The sequence below is a fragment of the Lissotriton helveticus genome, chromosome 9, assembly GCF_964261635.1.
Source record: "Lissotriton helveticus chromosome 9, aLisHel1.1, whole genome shotgun sequence".
NCBI classification, from domain to species: Eukaryota; Metazoa; Chordata; class Amphibia; order Caudata; family Salamandridae; genus Lissotriton; species Lissotriton helveticus.
In genome coordinates this window covers 38,599,376-38,616,850 of record NC_136070.1, presented here as the reverse complement: position 1 = coordinate 38,616,850, position 17,475 = coordinate 38,599,376, and the positions used below count along the sequence as shown (strand labels likewise).

Genomic DNA, 17,475 nt, shown 5'->3' with positions numbered 1-17,475 from the left:
ATGCCTGCGTAGGATTTGTCATTATTGACTTCATGTGTGTTTGTGCGTTCTTGTGTCGCGTAGGATTTGTCATTATTGACTTCATGTGTGTTTGTGTGCCCTTGTGTCTGCGTAGGATATGTCATTATTGACTTCCTGTGTGTTTGTGTGCCCTTGTGCCCGCGTAGGATTTGTCATTATTGACTTCATGTGTGTTTGTGCGCCCTTGTGTCGCGTAGGATTTGTCATTATTGACTTCATGTGTGTTTGTGTGCCCTTGTGTCTGCGTAGGATATGTCATTATTGACTTCATGTGTGTTTGTGTGCCCTTCTGCCCACGTAGAATTTGTCATTATTGACATCATGTGTGTTTGTGTGTGCCCTTCTGCCCGCGTAGAATTTGTCATTATTGACTTCATGTGTGTTTGTGCGCCCTTGTGTTGTGTAGGATTTGTTATTATTGACTTCATGTGTGTTTGTGGGCCCTTCTGCCCGCGTAGAATTTGTCATTATTGACTTCATGTGTGTTTGTGTGCCCTTGTGTCTGCGTAGGATATGTCATTATTGACTTCATGTGTGTTTGTGTGCGCCCTGGTGCCCGCGTAGGATTTGTCATTATTGACTTCATGTGTGTTTATGCGCCCTTGTGTTGCGTAGGATTTGTCATTATTGACTTCATGTGTGTTTGTGTGCGCCCTTATGCCCGCGTAGGATTTGTCATTATTGACTTCATGTGTGTTTGTGCGCCCTTGTGTCGCGTAGGATTTTTCATTATTGACTTCATGTGTGCTTGTGTGCCCTTCTGCCCACGTAGAATTTGTCATTATTGACATCTTGTGGGTTTGTGTGTGCCCTTCTGCCCGCGTAGAATTTGTCATTATTGACTTCATGTGTGTTTGTGCGCCCTTGTGTCGTGTAGGATTTGTTATTATTGACTTCATGTGTGTTTGTGGGCCCATCTGCCCACGTAGAATTTGTCATTATTGACTTCATGTGTGTTTGTGTGCCCTTGTGTCTGCGTAGGATATGTCATTATTGACTTTATGTGTGTTTGTGTGCCCTTCTACCCGCGTAGAATTTGTCATTATTGACTTCATGTGTGTTTGTGCGCCCTTGTGTCGTGTAGGATTTGTCATTATTGACTTCATGTGTGTTTGTGCGCCCTTGTGTCGCGTAGGATTTGTCATTATTGACTTAATGTGTGTTTGTGTACGCCCTTATGCCCGCGTAGGATTTGTCATTATTGACTTCATGTGTGTTTGTGTGCGCCCTTGTGCCCGCGTAGGATTTGTCATTATTGACTTCATGTGTGTTTGTGCGCCCTTGTGTCGCGTAGGATTTGTCATTATTGACTTCATGTGTGTTTGTGTGCGCCCTTATGCCCGCGTAGGATTTGTCATTATTGACTTCATGTGTGTTTGTGCGCCCTTGTGTCGCATAGGATTTGTCATTATTGACTTCATGTGTGTTTGTGTGCCCTTGTGTCTGCATAGAATATGTAATTATTGACTTCCTGTGTGTTTGTGTGCCCTTGTGCCCGCGTAGGATTTGTCATTATTGACTTCATGTGTGTTTGTGCGCCCTTGTGTCGCATAGGATTTGTCATTATTGACTTCATGTGTGTTCGTGTGCCCTTGTGTCTGCATAGGATATGTCATTATTGACTTCCTGTGGGTTTGTGTGCCCTTGTGCCCGCGTAGGATTTGTCATTATTGACTTCATGTGTGTTTGTCTATGCCCTTGTGCCCGCGTAGGATTTGTCATTATTGACTTCATGTGTGTTTGTGTGTGCCCTTGTGCCCGCGTAGGATTTGTCATTATTGACTTCATGTGTGTTTGTGTGCGCCCTTGTGCCCGCGTAGGATTTGTCATTATTGACTTCATGTGTGTTTGTGTGCGCCCTTGTGCCCGCGTAGGATTTGTCATTATTGACTTCATGTGTTTGTCTGTGCCCTTGTGACCACATAGGATTTGTCATTATTGACTTTATTCATTTATTTATTTATTTTTGGGTTTGTATAGCGCTGGAATCGACTCCCAGAGGAGTATCTCTGCGCTTAGGCGGGAACTAGAGAGGGATAAATACAGATATCCTAGCAAGAGCTAAACAAGAAGGTTTTTAGCATTTTCCTGAAGGTCAGGTGCTGTGTGCAGTGTCTGAGATGGTCAGGTAGTTTATTCCATAAACAGGGGCCAAGATAGGAGAGGGCCTTCCCTCCCGTTCTGGTCTTCTTGATGATGGGAATTTCAAGCAGATTTTTACTACAGGAGCGCAGAACACGTGAAGGAGTGTAAGGGACACATTTATCTGCCAAATAGGAAGGGCCCAGATCATGTAAAGCTTTGTGTACGATACAGCAGACTTTGAACCTAATCCTCTGGCTTATGGGCAGCCAGTGGAGCTTCGTCAGTAGGGGACTCGAGGAGGTCCTAGGGGGAGCATTCTGACCAGTCTAGCTGCGGTATTCTGGACCACCTGGAGTCTGCTCAGCTAAGAGTCGTTGGCTGAGATCAGAAGCCCATTGCAGTAGTCCAAGCGACTGATAACTAGTGCCTGGATTAATTTTTTGCGCGTAAAATCTGGGAGTAGAGGAAAGACTTTCCGAAGCATTCCAATTATGTGGAAACAAGAGCCAGCCGTCTGTGCTACTTGTTGTTTTAGAGTGAGGGTTTGGTCTACTTGAATGCCTAGAGTTTTTACCACGGATCTGGGGATAGGGTTAGGGCCTAAGTCTTGAGGCCACCAATCCGGGGTCCACAGCAAGGGGGCATCACCGAACAGCATAACTTCAGTTTTACCCACATTGCATTGCAGGGATTTATTTTTCATCCACTGAGACATAGGCTCGCATTCCATCGGAAAAGGCTTGTTGGACCGTTGATGTTAATTTACTGAATGGAAAAAGGAGCTGCGTGTCGTCAGCGTATGAAACTGGGATGAACCTGAAATTCCCGAGGAGACTGGCCAAGGGGGCAACATAGATGTTGAATAACGTAGGGCTCAAACAAGAGCCCTGAGGAACCCCCTTGGTCAGCTCCACAGGCAGCGAGTGAAATGGGCCAAGATTCATACTCTGAGAGCGCCCTAACAAAAAGCTCTTCATCCACGACATGGCTGGCCCTCTCAGCCCCACCTCCTCGAGCCTTTTGAGCATGGTGTTATGGGAAATAGTGTCAAACGCCGCCGATAGGTCCAACGATTCAGAAAAGGGGGTGGTGATGAACAGAGTGCCTGAATTAAGCAGACCACTCTTACCCAGTCCAAAGATCAGGGCTTGATCCATCACCGCTTTTTAGCTCACTGCACCATCCCAGCTCAGAACTTGGCTATATGCAAATTAGTCTGTTCCTGTCCCAGTGCATGATGGGAACAGGGCAAACCAAACTACCAAGCCAATTCTTATACTGGGAAGGAAACAAGCTTCCGGGGACCGGTTTCTGCCATTTCAGGCGTCGTCGGCCCGGCTTGCTTGAATCCTGATGGTGCAATGAGCAAGGGACTCACATCTGAGTATACCCTTCCACGCTTATGGTGGACAAAATGATTCAGAAAAGGGGGTGGTGATGAACAGAGTGCCTGAATTAAGCAGACCACTCTTACCCAGTCCATAGATCAGGGCTTGATCCATCACCGTTTTTTAGCTCACTGCACCATCCCAGCTCAGAACTTGGCTATATGCAAATTAGTCTGTTCCTGTCCCAGTGCATGATGGGAACAGGGCAAACCAAACTACCAAGCCAATTCTTATACTGGGAAGGAAACAAGCTTCCGGGGACCGGTTTCTGCAATTTCAGGCGTCGTCGGCCCGGCTCCATCAGGATTCAAGCAAGCCGGGCCGACGAGGCTGAAATGCCAGAAACCGGTCCCCGGTAGCTTGTCTCCTTTCTGGTGAAGAATTGGCTTGGTAGTTTGGTCTGCCCTGTTCCCATGATGCACTGGGCCAGGGACAGACTAATTTGCATATAGCCAGGTTCTGAGCTGGGATGGGGCAGTGAGCTAAATAACGGTGATGGATCAAGCCCTGATCTTTGGACTGGGTAAGAGTGGTCTGCTTAATTCAGACACTCTGTTCATCACCACCCCCTTTTCTGAATCGTTTTTGGCCACTATAGGTGTGGCAGGGTATACTCAGACATGAGTCCCTTGCTCACTGCTCCATCAGGATTCAAGCAAGCCGGGCCGACGAGGCTGAAATGCCAGAAACCGGTCCCCGGTAGCTTGTCTCCTTTCTGGTGAAGAATTGGCTTGGTAGTTTGGTCTGCCCTGTTCCCATGATGCACTGGGCCAGGGACAGACTAATTTGCATATAGCCAGGTTCTGAGCTGGGATGGGGCAGTGAGCTAAATAACGGTGATGGATCAAGCCCTGATCTTTGGACTGGGTAAGAGTGGTCTGCTTAATTCAGACACTCTGTTCATCACCACCCCCTTTTCTGAATCGTTTTTGGCCACTATAGGTGTGGCAGGGTATACTCAGACATGAGTCCCTTGCTCACTGCTCCATCAGGATTCAAGCAAGCCGGGCCGACGAGGCTGAAATGCCAGAAACCGGTCCCCGGTAGCTTGTCTCCTTTCTGGTGAAGAATTGGCTTGGTAGTTTGGTCTGCCCTGTTCCCATGATGCACTGGGCCAGGGACAGACTAATTTGCATATAGCCAGGTTCTGAGCTGGGATGGGGCAGTGAGCTAAATAACGGTGATGGATCAAGCCCTGATCTTTGGACTGGGTAAGAGTGGTCTGCTTAATTCAGACACTCTGTTCATCACCACCCCCTTTTCTGAATCGCCGATAGGTCCAACAGCACCAGAATCATGGATTGCCCCTTATCTAGTGACATTCTGATGTTATCGGTCACTGAGATAAGAGCAGATTTGGTGCTTTGCCTCGGCCTGAACCCAGATTGAGAGGGATCAAGGCAGTCAGTGTGTTCAATAAAGTTTGACAGATGTGTGTTAACATGTTTTTCCACCAATTTGCTCAGGTAAGGGAGGAGTGAGATGGGACGTAAGTTGGACAGGTCAGACCATGGAATACTGTGATTTCTTTGGATTGGTCTCACCTGGGCAACCTTCCACTCTTGTGGCACAAAGCTCTCCATAAGAGATCGGTTGACTAGGGTCTGTATTGTGGGGCCAAGTGGTTTAAATAACAGATGACTAATTTTGGCCGGAATTGAGTCAGAGGGAGAGCCTGAATTAATCTGACACATCAGGGTCTCAGCCTCGGTAACGCTGATAGCAGGAAAGGTGCTAAGCATCACCTGGTTGGTAAATATAGAAGTGTTTAAGGAAATCGGATTCTTCATCAGATTTCCAGCCATTATGATTTTATCGTATATCACTTGTATTTTATGGGAAAAATAGGAGGATATTTCATCACATCTCTTTTGAGATGGTTCTTCTAGGCTTTCACAAGCCTTGGGTTTGGTAAAGGCCTGTAGGATTTGATATAGCATTTTGGGTGAATTACCAGCTAAGGTCAGTTGTTGTGATATGTTCGTTTTCCGTGCTAATCTGATACTCTTATGGTAGTTGGTCAGAGAGCAATAATACTGAATTCTATCGGACTCAGCATGAGAGATTCTCCATCTTTTCTCCAACTTTCTACAGGCTTGCTTTTGTAAGCGCAGCTGGTCAGTGAACTATACTTCCTGATGCTGGCTTGGGCACTTCCTACCATATTTTATGGGGGCTAAATGCTCAGTAGCTTTGTTCATAGCAAGATTAAATTTGGAAAGGGCTGTCTCTGTGCTGTCATTGTCTTCAAACTGGGGGGCTATAAACACGTTTTTAAAATTATCTACTGAGATCTTATGCCACTGTCTACGTGAGTAGGAGGAGGCCTGGGGTTGCTTGTAGTTTATAGTCAGTTCATGCATATGAAATTCAATGATGGAGTGATCTGACCAACTCACCTCAATAGGGGTTTTACATATGATTTTATTAAGAGTTAGAAAAGATAAGATCTAGAGTATGGCCTGCTATGTGTGTAGGGTCTTTATTATGCAGAGTCAGTCCCAGGAGAGCCACATCGGCCAGCAGAGTCTGAGCTTCTACATTGTCCATGCACTCGCTCTGGACATTAAAATCTCCAAGCAGCAAAAAGTTTCCTCCCGAGGTGAGATGAGGGGCCAGCAATTCTACTAGTTGCAGGGAGAAATTATTTAAAGGTCCTGGGGGCCGATAAACCAGTGCACCTTTCCAACAGACATGGGAGGCAGCATCAATCCTAAAAACCAGAATCTCCATGCTGGCCGAAGTATGCTGATCAAGTACAGAGATGTTGATGCCCTTTTTGTAAACAATGGCGATACCCCCACCAGTTTTGTGGGGTCTGTCTAATCTAATCATTTTATAGCCTTTTGGAATACCCAGGGTGATGGCCGGGACCGAGTGGGGTTTAAGCCAGGTCTCCGTCAGAAACCCAAGTTCTGGCTGAGCTGACGAAAACAAGTCCCAGACTTCCGTAGAGTGTTTGGGCAGAGAGCGAATATTCCCTAATAAGTTCTTCCAGCCTTTCTGAGCCTGCTTAACTGTTGGTAAGGTAAGGGATGCCTGGCAGCCAGAGGGAATGAGGGAAGATTGAAACCGGCACTGTCTGCAGGAAAAAGGTCCTTCCGTACAAGGCCAGGTCTCTAACCAACAGCTACAGATATTAGGGGACTGCAGGCTTAGCAGTTCTCGTCTGGAGTATCTAATGTGTGAGAGGGGTCTGGGATCTGTGGTCGTAGAGCCAGGGATGCTGGCAACTGGCAACGTCCTGGCGTGGACGGGCGCAGACAGGCCTGACTCTGGCGCGACTCCGGCGCGTCGCTGCGCGCGTCCGCTGCGCGCTCCGCCTTCTGTGGACATTTATATCAGTCCCAGCTGCACCACAAGACCGCCGACCACCCGGAAACAGACTTTCCCTCCACTCAATCAGGATAATTAGCCCGCGGTGGAATGAGGAAAGGCGGGGGGCGGGGCTCAGCGTGAGACCAGTAAGCAGCAACCAGTAAACAAAACAGTATTAAAAGGCAAGAAGGCGCAAATTAAAATAATTGTTTAAAATGCTTTTAAGTCAGCTTATGAGTGTCAGCAGCTAGCGCTAGGTATATATCAGGCAGTCTCATACCCTAGTCGCGTCCGCTGCGCGCTCCGCCTTGTGTGGACATTTATATCAGTCCCAGCTGCACCACTAGACCGCCGACCACCCAGAAACAGACTTTCCCTCCACTCAATTGGGATAATTAGCCCGCGGTGGAACGAGGAAAGGCCGGGGGCGGGGTTCAGCGTGTGACCAGCAAGCAGCAACCAGTAAACAAAACAGTATTAAAAGGCAAGAAGGCGCAAATGAAAATAATTGTTTAAAATGCTTTTAAGTCAGCTTATGAGTGTCAGCAGCTAGCGCTAGGTATATATCAGGCAGTCTCATACCCTAGTCGTGTCCGCTGCATGCTCCGCCTTCTGTGGACATTTATATCAGTCCCAGCTGTACCACTAGACCGCCGACCACCCGGAAACAGACTTTCCCTCCACTCAATCAGGATAATTAGCCCGCGGTGGAACGAGGAAAGGCCGGGGCGGGGCTCAGCGTGTGACCAGCAAGCAGCAACCAGTAAACAAAACAGTATTAAAAGGCAAGAAGGCGCAAATGAAAATAATTGTTTGAAATGCTTTTAAGTAAGCTTATGAGTGTCAGCAGCTAGTGCTAGGTATATATCAGGCAGTCTCATACCCTAGTCACATCCGCTGCCTGCTCCGCCTTCTGTGGACATTTATATCAGTCCCAGCTGTACCACTAGACCGCCGACCACCCGGAAACAGACTTTCCCTCCACTCAATCGGGATAATTAGCCCGCGGTGGAACGAGGAAAGGCCGGGGGCGGGGCTCAGCGTGCGACCAGCAAGCAGCAACCAGTAAACAAAACAGTATTAAAAGGCAAGAAGGCGCAAATGAAAATAATTGTTTAAAATGCTTTTAAGTCAGCTTATGAGTGTCAGCAGCTAGCGCTAGGTATATATCAGGCAGTCTCATACCCTAGTCGCGTCCGCTGCGCGCTCCGCCTTCTGTGGACATTTATATCAGTCCCAGCTGCACCACTAGACCGCCGACCACCCGGAAACAGACTTTCCCTCCACTCAATCGGGATAAATAGCCCGCGGTGGAACCAGGAAAGGCCGGGGGCGGGGTTCAGTGTGCAACCAGCAAGCAGCAACCAGTAAAAAAACAGTATTAAAAGGCAAGAAGGCGCAAATAAAAATAATTGTTTAAAATGCTTTTAAGTCAGCTTATGAGTGTCAGCAGCTAGCGCTAGGTATATATCAGGTAGTCTCATACCCTAGTCGCGTCCGCGTCTAGTGTGTGCCCTTGTGTCTGCGTAGGATTTTTCATTATTGACTTCATGTGTTTGTGTGTGCCCTTGTGTCCACGTAGGATTTGTCATTATTGACTTTATGTGTTTGTGTGTGCCCTTGTGTGCGCGTAGGATTTGTCATTATTGACTTCATGTGTTTGTGTGTGCCCTTGTGTCCGCGTAGGATTTGTCATTATTGACTTTATGTCTTTGTGTGTGCCCTTGTGTCCGCGTAGGATTTGTCATTATTGACTTCATGTGTTTGTGTGTGCCCTTGTGTCCACGTAGGATTTGTCATTATTGACTTCATGTGTTTGTGTGTGCCCTTGTGTCCGCGTGGGATTTGTCATTATTGACTTTATGTCTTTGTGTGTGCCCTTGTGTCCGCGTAGGATTTGTCATTATTGACTTCATGTGTGTTTGTGTGTGCCCTTGTGTCCGTGTAGGATTTGTCATTATTGACTTTATGTCTTTGTGTGTTCCCTTGTGTCTGCATAGGATTTGTCATTATTGACTTCATGTGTTTGTGTGTGCCCTTGTGTCCGCGTAGAATTTGTCATTATTGACTTCATGTGTTTGTGTGTGCCCTTGTGTCCCCATAGGATTTGTCATTATTGACTTCATGTGTGTTTGTGTGTGCCCTTGTGTCCGCGTAGAATTTGTCATTATTGACTTCATGTGTTTGTGTGTGCCCTTGTGTCACCGTAGGATTTGTCATTATTGACTTCATGTGTGTTTGTGTGCCCTTGGACCCGCGTTGGATTTGTCATTATTGACTTCATGTGTGTTTGTGTGCCCTTGTGTCCGCGTAGGATATATCATTATTGACTTCATGTGTGTTTGTGTGTGCCCTTGTGTCCGCGTAGGATTTTTCATTATTGACTTCATGTGTGTTGGTGTGCCCTTGTGTCCACGTATGATTTGTCATTATTGACTTCATGTGTGTTTGTGTGTGCCCTTGTGTCCGCGTAGGATTTGTCATTATTGACTTCATGTGTGTTTGTGTGCCCTTGGGCCCGCATTGGATGTGTCATTATTGACTTCATGTGTGTTTGTGTGTGCCCTTGTGTCCGCGTAGGATTTGTCATTATTGACTTTATGTCTTTGTGTGTTCCCTTGTGTCTGCGTAGGATTTGCCATTATTGACTTCATGTGTTTGTGTGTGCCCTTGTGTCCCCATAGAATTTGTCATTATTGACTTCATGTGTTTGTGTGTGCCCTTGTGCCCGCATAGGATTTGTCATTATAGACTTCATGTGTTTGTGTGTGCCCATGTGTCCGCGTAGGATTTGTCATTATTGACTTCATGTGTTTGCGTGTGCCTTTGTGCCCGCATAGGATTTGTCATTATTGAATTCATGTGTTTGTGTGTGCCCTTGTGTCCGCGTAGGATTTATCATTATTGACTTCATGTGTTTGTGTGTGCCCTTGTGTCCGCGTAGGATTTGTCATTATTGACTTTATGTCTTTGTGTGTGCCCTTGTGTCCGCGTAGGATTTGTCATTATTGACTTCATGTGTGTTTGTGTGTGCCCTTGTGTCCGCGTAGGGTTTGTCATTATTGACATTATGTCTTTGTGTGTTCCCTTGTGTCTGCATAGGATTTGTCATTATTGACTTCATGTGTTTGTGTGTGCCCTTGTGTCCGCGTAGGATTTGTCATTATTGAATTCATGTGTTTGTGTGTGCTCTTGTGTCACCGTAGGATTTGTCAACATTGACTTCATGTGTGTTTGTGTGCCCTTGGACCCGCGTTGGATTTGTCATTATTGACTTCATGTGTGTTTGTGTGCCCTTGTGTCCGCGTAGGATTTGTCATTATTGACTTCATGTGTGTTGGTGTGCCCTTGTGTCCACGTATGATTTGTCATTATTGACTTCATGTGTGTTTGTGTGTGCCCTTGTGTCCGCGTAGGATTTGTCATTATTGACTTCATGTGTGTTTGTGTGCCCTTGGGCCCGCATTGGATGTGTCATTATTGACTTCATGTGTGTTTGTGTGTGCCCTTGTGTCCGCGTAGGATTTGTCATTATTGACTTTATGTCTTTGTGTGTTCCCTTGTGTCTGCGTAGGATTTGTCATTATTGACTTCATGTGTTTGTGTGTGCCCTTGTGTCCGCGTAGAATTTGTCATTATTGACTTCATGTGTTTGTGTGTGCCCTTGTACCCGCATAGGATTTGTCATTATAGACTTCATGTGTTTGTGTGTGCCCTTGTGTCCGCGTAGGATTTGTCATTATTGACTTCATGTGTTTGTGTGTGCCTTTGTGTCCGCGTAGGATTTGTCATTATTGAATTCATGTGTTTGTGTGTGCCCTTGTGTCCGCGTAGGATTTATCATTATTGACTTCATGTGTTTGTGTGTGCCCTTGTGTCCGCCTAGGATTTGTCATTATTGACTTTATGTCTTTGTGTGTGCTCTTGTGTCCTCGTAGGATTTGTCATTATTGACTTCATGTGTGTTTGTGTATGCCCTTGTGTCCGCGTAGGATTTGTCATTATTGACTTTATTTCTTTGTGTGTTCCCTTGTGTCTGCATAAGATTTGTCATTATTGACTTCATGTGTTTGTGTGTGCCCTTGTATCCGCGTAGGATTTGTCATTATTGAATTCATGTGTTTGTGTGTGCCTTTATGTCCGCGTAGGATTTGTCATTATTGACCTCATGTGTGTTTGTGTGCATCCTTGTCGCATAGGATTTGTCATTATTGACTTCATGTGTTTGTGTGTGCCCTTGTGTCTACGTATGATTTGTAATTATTGACTTCATGTGTGTTTGTGCTCCCTTGTGTCCACGTAGGATTTGTCATTATTGACTTTATGTCTTTGTGTGTGCCCTTGTGTCCGCGTAGGATTTGTCATTATTGACTTCATGTGTGTTTGTGTGTGCCCTTGTGTCCGCGTAGGGTTTGTCATTATTGACTTTATGTCTTTGTGTGTTCCCTTGTGTCTGCATAGGATTTGTCATTATTGACTTCATGTGTTTGTGTGTGCCCTTGTGTCCGCGTAGGATTTGTCATTATTGAATTCATGTGTTTGTGTGTGCCCTTGTGTCACCGTAGGATTTGTCAACATTGACTTCATGTGTGTTTGTGTGCCCTTGGACCCGCGTTGGATTTGTCATTATTGACTTCATGTGTGTTTGTGTGCCCTTGTGTCCGCGTAGGATTTGTCATTATTGACTTCATGTGTGTTGGTGTGCCCTTGTGTCCACGTATGATTTGTCATTATTGACTTCATGTGTGTTTGTGTGTGCCCTTGTGTCCGCGTAGGATTTGTCATTATTGACTTCATGTGTGTTTGTGTGCCCTTGGGGCCGCATTGGATGTGTCATTATTGACTTCATGTGTGCTTGTGTGTGCCCTTGTGTCCGCGTAGGATTTGTCATTATTGACTTTATGTCTTTGTGTGTTCCCTTGTGTCTGCGTAGGATTTGTCATTATTGACTTCATGTGTTTGTGTGTGCCCTTGTGTCCGCGTAGAATTTGTCATTATTGACTTCATGTGTTTGTGTGTGCCCGCATAGGATTTGTCATTATAGACTTCATGTGTTTGTGTGTGCCCTTGTGTCCGCGTAGGATTTGTCATTATTGACTTCATGTGTTTGTGTGTGCCTTTGTGTCCGCGTAGGATTTGTCATTATTGAATTCATGTGTTTGTGTGTGCCCTTGTGTCCGCGTAGGATTTATCATTATTGACTTCATGTGTTTGTGTGTGCCCTTGTGTCCGCCTAGGATTTGTCATTATTGACTTTTTGTCTTTGTGTGTGCTCTTGTGTCCTCGTAGGATTTGTCATTATTGACTTCATGTGTGTTTGTGTATGCCCTTGTGTCCGCGTAGGATTTGTCATTATTGACTTTATTTCTTTGTGTGTTCCCTTGTGTCTGCATAAGATTTGTCATTATTGACTTCATGTGTTTGTGTGTGCCCTTGTATCCGCGTAGGATTTGTCATTATTGAATTCATGTGTTTGTGTGTGCCTTTATGTCCGCGTAGGATTTGTCATTATTGACCTCATGTGTGTTTGTGTGCATCCTTGTCGCATAGGATTTGTCATTATTGACTTCATGTGTTTGTGTGTGCCCTTGTGTCTACGTATGATTTGTAATTATTGACTTCATGTGTGTTTGTGCTCCCTTGTGTCCACGTAGGATTTGTCATTATTGACTTCATGTGTTTGTGTGTGCCCTTGTGTCCGTGTAGGATTTGTCATTATTGACTTCAAGTGTGTTTGTGATTGTGGGCCCTTGGGTCTGCGTTGGATTTGTCATTAGTGACTTCATGTGTGTTTGTGTGTGCCCTTGTGGGCGCGTAGGATTTGTCATTATTGGCTTCTTGTGTGTTTTTGTGCCCTTGTGTCCGCATTGGATTTGTCATTATTGACTTCATGTGTGTTTGTGTCCCCTTGTGTACGCGTAGGATTTGTCATTATTGACTTAATGTGTGTTTGTGTGTGCCCTTGGGCCCGCATTGGATTTGTCATTAGTGACTTCATGTGTGTTTGTGTGTGCCCTTGGGGGCGCGTAGGATATGTTATTATTGACTTCATGTGTTTATGTGTGTCCTTGTGTCCACGTAGGATTTGTCATTATTGACTTCATTTGTGTTTGTGTGCGCCCTTGTGTCACGTAAGATTTGTCATTATTGACTTCATGTGTGTGAGAAGTTAGCCTGGCATATGATGTCTACTATTCTAGTGGGCACCTTGCACCAGTCTAAACGACCCTTATTGATGGTGGTTGTAAAGTTAACCTTATAGACAAGCTATCCTAATGGTAGCATAGACCAGCAGACTTAGGCTAAACTCCAAAGAGCATGTGAAGCTGTTTGTTTTACCAATTATAATCCCTTGAATACCAAATGAAAGGACACCACACAAGATATATATCAAATATATATGTATTTATTTCTAACACAACCCCTCTGCACTCTTTATGAGGTCAGAGATCGAAGTACATCACAAGTTACTCAATTAGCATACTATAAGTTGTGGAGAAGTGTGGCTCAATGGTTAGAGTGGCAGACCCTGATGCAGAGGTTTAGCCCAGGACCAGGGTTCAATTCCCCGCCTCGGCGGGTCTTGGGTTCAAAATTCCACAGACCTGAAAATTCACGCCTCGGAGCCTATTCCAATCATGGAGTCCCACTCTGCAACTCTGGGCAATAGCTTGCTTAATCTCCACAACGGCCCCCACAATGCTAAGGATGCCTGGCCTCCACCTTGGGGGTGCCCAGGAGTGGACATCTCACAGGGAAAGCCAGGATGGGTTCCACAGCGGTATTCATACAAGCACCTTGAGACCCTTGCGGGTGAGTAGTGCGCTATCCAAGTATCAATTTACAATTTTTTTTTTACAAATACAGTAATGCCCTAGGGGCCTCACAAACCATATACTAAGTAAGTGGTATAAGGACCACTTCAGAAATAGTGAATAGGCCTATGGCCTAGAGAATCGCTGGGGCTACACTATACGACCAAACGTTAGGAAGTAGGATACCCACGGGAGACGCTTGCAGTGTCTAAACACAGTCGCGAGTTACCATTGACTTATAATGGGAACGTAAAGTTACAAAGTTAAAGATTTAGGGCACTTCCGGATGGACTACAACAAAACTACTTTAAAGTAGGACACTGTTAGAAAGGCGATCCCAGGGGAGACAGAAGATGTCTGACTGTCCACCCCGAGACCCACCTCTCCTTATGAACTAGGCCGAGCGCCGTCGAGAGGCCTCCTTGGCGAGGCTCCTCTCCTACAATCGTAACAGCCGAGCAATCACACCACTACAGAGGGACACCACACGAGAGTAGATTCTTAAGAGTCTTTATGTAAAGAATAAAGGCAAGTTCTCGTAGCAATATATACACAGGGGATCGAGGGATCCTTAGAGTCTTAGTATCAGGGAAAAGGGGTAGCGGGACAGTCTTGGTACCAAGTGGTATGAGGATGCCCTGCGCACAACTCTAAATCCTCGAGCTGGGGGGTACGAGGAGCCGCGACAGCGTCAGCAGGGCTCTGAGGATAGTTCGGCGATGTCGGGCCGCGACAGCGTCAGCAGGGCTCCGAAGATGGTTCAGCGTGGTCAGGCCGCGACAGCGTCAGCAGGGCCTCGAAGATGGTTCAGCGTGGTCAGGCCGCGACAGCGTCAGCAGGGCCTTGAAGATGGTTCAGCGTGGTCAGGCCGCGACAGCGTCAGCAGTGCCTTGAAGATGGTTCAGCGTGGTCAGGCCGCGACAGCGTCAGCAGGGCCTCGAAGATGGTTCAGCGTGGTCAGGCCGCGACAGCGTCAGCAGGGCCTCGAAGATGGTTCAGCGTGGTCAGGCCGCGACAGCGTCAGCAGAGCCTCGAAGATGGTTCAGCGTGGTCAGGCCGCGACAGCGTGAGCAGGGCCTCGAAGATGGTTCAACGTGGTCAGGCCGCGACAGCGTCAGCAGGGCCTCGAGTATAGTTTCAGGTTCCAGGTGCAAGAGTTCTTATCAGGATCAGCCGCGACGAGGTCAGCAGGGCTTCGACTCCAAGATACAACTGGAGTCCTAATCTCGGGCTGGCCCAGATATAGGACTGGAGTCCTTTGATGTCCGTACCCTCGCGCCTGGGGGTCAGAGAGGCCGGGATGAGAGTGTCCAGACACCCAGCAGGGGGGTGGAGCCAGCACCCAGGGAGGCCGGAGGGCGATCAATACCAGGCCATCGAAACTCCCCTCCTCCGGGATCTGTCAAGTGGCCACTATACCACCTGGGTGGATCTTGGTGCCTCGATGTCGGAGCTTCGCTGGGCCGCGGCCGGGGTTGGGCCGAGGCCACGTGCTCGGGACGTGATGGGCCCAAGATGGAGTCGGGCCTGAAATGGTGGCCCGGAGTGGTAGCCGGACCTGTAGAGTTGGGGCGAGCAGGGTTCGCCGGGTTCCAGAGGGGAGAGCTGTGGGTTGCCAGGGGGGCTGCTCTCATCGAGAGTTCGTGGAGGGTAGTGTCAGGGGGGCGACAGCGGGTCGATGGAGGGCCGATGTCGTCCCGGGCCCGCCATGCGGGAGGGGTAGGACCAAGCCACGAGGCCGGGTCCAACACACGTCCCCCCCCAGCTGAAGGCAGGGAGAGTCACCCATCTTCTTGGGGGTTCTCCTCGCGGAGGCGGAAGAAGCGGGACAGGCCATCAGCGTTGGCGTGGTCGTTGCCAGGGCGATGCTCCACAGTGAAGTCCATCCCTTGCAGGGAGATGGACCATCGCAGCAGCTTCGGGTTCTCGCCACGCATCTGCATCAGCCACCGCAGAGGCCGGTGGTCCGTCTGGACCCGGAAGTGGGTGCCAAAGAGGTAGGGCCGGAGTTTCTTTAGGCCCCATATGACGGCGAAGGCTTCTCTCTCGATGGTGCTCCATCGTTGTTCTCTAGCCAGCAGTCGCCGGCTGATGAAGGCCACAGGATGGTCAACCCCCTCGGGGTTAACTTGTGATGGGTCCGCCCGGATGCAGTGCTCCGAGGCGTCGGTTTGGACCACAAACTCTCGGCTGTAGTCAGGGGCTTGGAGCACAGGAGCCGTGCACATGGCAGTTTTCGAAGTCTCAAAGGCCGTCTGACACTCGGGGTCCAGTGTACCTTCTGTGGCTGCCTTGTGGAGGTCAGTTCCGTGATGGGCCCCACGATGCTTCCATAGTCTTCTATGAAGCGCCGGTAATTTCCAGTGAGCCCCAGGAAGGCTCGGACTGCCGTCTGGGTGACTGTGGGCTCCCAGGCCACGATGGCGTCAATCTTTGGTTGGAGGGGAGCCACATGGCCGCTCCCGACTTGGTGTCCCAGATAGGTCACAGACCCTTGGCCTATCTGGCACTTGCTGGCTTTTATTGTTAGTCCGGCCTGTCGGAGGGCCGTCAGGACCTCCCAGAGGTGCTTCAGGTGCTCATTCCAGTGGAGGCTGTACACCGCAATATCGTCCAGATACGCGGTACTGAACTCTTCTAGCCCCGCCAGCACCCTATTCACCAGCCGCTGGAATGTTGCGGGGGCGTTTTTCATGCCGAAGGGCATCACTTTAAAGTGGAAGTGGCCATCGGGGGTCGAGAAGGCAGATCGCTCTTGGGCACCAAGGGCGAGGCCGATCTGCCAATACCCGGCCGTGAGGTCGAAGGTGCTGAGGTACCTGGCGGCCCCCAGGCGATCTATCAGTTCATCGGCCCGGGGGATGGGATGGGCGTTGGTCCTGGTGACGGCATTCAGCCCCCGGTAGTCGACACAAAACCTGAGTTCCGGAGGGGCGCCGGGGGCGGCGGTTTTAGGGACCAGGACAACTGGACTGGCCCAGGGACAGTCGGAGGGCTCGACCACCCCCAGGGCTAACATCTTGGCAACTTCGGACTGGGTGCAGGCCCGAACTCGGTCGGGAACTCGGTAGGCCCGGTGTCGCACAGGCGGGCTGTCCCCGGTGTCGGCATCATGGACACACCACTGTGTGACCCCGGGAGTGAGTGAAAACCGGTCCGCAAACTGCCCTAACAGCAGTCCTGGCGCTGTTCGGGTGTCAGGGTGGAGGAGAGGGGGATTCCCTCGACGGAGCCGTCTTTTTCAGAGCACTTCAGGAGGTCGGGCAGGGGCTCGGAGTCGTCTTCGGCTCCATCATCCGTGGCTAGCAGCAGGCTCCGCTCTGTGCGGGCAAAATGAGGCTTGAGCCGGTTGGTGTGCAGATCGTTGCGCATCTTTGGCCAGTAAAAATGGGTCACCAGGCGGCTGTAGGTTTTGTCCTGCCCCAGGTGCCCGGCAAGGGGCACGTCGTGTGCCAGGTTTAAGAGGAAGTCTCTGAATCGTAGGGGGACCACCAACACTCGGCTGGCCCCCAGTTCGGTAATTTTCTGTTCGCTGTATAGAAGGTCATGGTCCCAGTAGACCCAGTGGGACCCCGATGTGTCCCCTGCGGCTTGAGCTGTGGCTTGCTGCCGGGTTCCCTCGAGGGAGGGACAGGCCTTCTGGTCCTGCTGGAATTGTTCTCGGGTGGGACCACCCTCCTGGTGCCATTGGGCTAGTTCAGGGATGTCGCCTAACTCGGCGATGTCTTTGCGGTTGGGCTCCGGTGGCCCGGACTTAGGGTCGGTTTCTTCATCGACGGCGGGCGGTGGCGGCGCGGGCCACTCCTGCTCTTCGGTCGGGGCGGCCTCGGTCGACACCAGGGCCCGGG

At 48.9% G+C, this 17,475-nt stretch overlaps 1 protein-coding gene across 2 annotated transcripts in view; it reads right to left on the bottom strand.

Moving 5' to 3' along the window:
- LOC144782607 (uncharacterized) overlaps nucleotides 1-17,475 on the bottom strand; it is a 913,515-nt gene that overhangs the window by 649,500 nt on the left and 246,540 nt on the right. The gene's annotated exons all lie outside the window — the stretch shown is intronic.